Source organism: Beta vulgaris, chromosome 4 (assembly GCF_026745355.1).
Source record: "Beta vulgaris subsp. vulgaris cultivar EL10 chromosome 4, EL10.2, whole genome shotgun sequence".
Lineage (NCBI taxonomy): Eukaryota > Viridiplantae > Streptophyta > Magnoliopsida > Caryophyllales > Amaranthaceae > Beta > Beta vulgaris.
The window spans coordinates 21,583,442-21,585,032 of NC_079205.1; the positions used below are offsets into that span (position 1 = coordinate 21,583,442).

General features: G+C 44.8%; 1 non-coding gene across 1 annotated transcript; it reads right to left on the reverse strand.

The window, feature by feature from the left end:
• Positions 1-414: 414 nt before the first annotated feature.
• Positions 415-521, reverse strand: LOC125497199 (small nucleolar RNA R71). The gene has a single exon (XR_007273833.1). It is a non-coding gene; the product is annotated as a small nucleolar RNA R71 (small nucleolar RNA).
• Between the last annotated feature and the right edge of the window lie 1,070 nt (positions 522-1,591).

Genomic DNA, 1,591 nt, shown 5'->3' on the forward strand with positions numbered 1-1,591 from the left:
GAAAAAGCAGTCTGCTAATCAGAAAAAGCCACGGAAGAACCAACTGAACCAATTATGCCTCCTAAGTCGCTGAAATCTTATGGGGTACCTTCTCCTGGCAATGTTCCCACAGGCCCTACTATGCCTGATATACAAGCAGTCAACTTCGAAATCAAGCCTGGCCTCATCAACATGATCCAGCAGAATCAGTTTGGTGGCATCCATCTGAAGACCCTGCAAATCATTTACAACGGTTTCAACAGCTTGTCGTACCGTTAAGCACCAAGGGGTCACTCCTGATCAGTTGAAGGTCATGGTCTTTGAATTTTCACTAAAGGACAAGGCACAGAAGTGGCTGAATGATGTTAATGAAACTGAGTGGAGTGCTATATCTGAAGCATTCCTGAAAGAGTACTACCCTCCACCAAAACTGCAGAAATAAGACACAAGCTTGCCACCTTCCAACAAGAACCCGATGAAACACTGAAGGAAGCATGGAATAGATTCAAGGATCTGCAGAGAGAATGCCCACACCACAATCTGGATAAGTGGTTCATCACCCAAGCATTCTACAATTGATTCATCTGCAGGGGGAGTCTTCTTAGATAAGGAGGTGGATGAAGGGTATAATTTTCTGGCCAACTTAGCAGAGAATGATCATAGTTCTTCCAGGACTATTACAAAGAAAAAGTTGGATGTTGATGCATATGCCTTGTTGTCTTCACAAGTAGCCCAGTTGAGCATGAAGATGGACTCACTGAAATCTTTGCAGTCTAGTATTCCTCCTATGAGTATTAATGCAATGTCTTCCATGGCTCCTATTACTTCTTCCTTTTGTGAAGTGTGTGGTGTTCAAGGCCACTTTGGTCATGATTGTTGCTACAATCAACCTGATCCGAATCAAATGGCGCATGCAAATGTTTTTCAGCAAAGACCTCCACACAACCCATACTCTAACACACACAACCAGGTTGGAGAGAACATCCTAATTTTTCCTACAAGAACAACAATGTTCAAAATCCTCAACCTCCACCACAATCTTCCTACCAACCACCACATCAAAACCACCACAACATGCTGCTAGAAAACCACATTATCAAGGGGATCCTTAGAACCCCCTCCTGGTTTCAATAGGCCTTCACCCCAAGGCTATCAGCAGCAAACTCCTCATAATACCAGCTCTCAAGAGCCTACTATGTCTGATCTAATGAAAATGATGGTTTCTATGCAGAAAATCATGAGGAGAGCATCAAGGAGCTGAAGAACACCACCAAGCATTTGGAGACTCAACTTGCTCAGGTGGCGGAAAATAATGCACAGAGGCAACCAGGTCATCTGCCGGGACAACCCATCCCAAAGGAGACTGTCAATGCCGTTACACTTCGTAGCGGCACTGTTTATGATGCTCCTCCCATGCCCATTGATGATGATGCTCCTAGCAAGGAGAAAGAGGTGGTAGAGGAAGAAGCGGAGAAGAGTTCGATGTCTGAGGTCGAACTAGCTAAGGAAGATCAGACAGGAAAGCGGAGGGAAAAGGTTTCTGAAACGCCTATTACACCAAGGCTACCTTTTCCCCATAGGATGCAGAAGTCGAAGGTCGATCAACAACTTG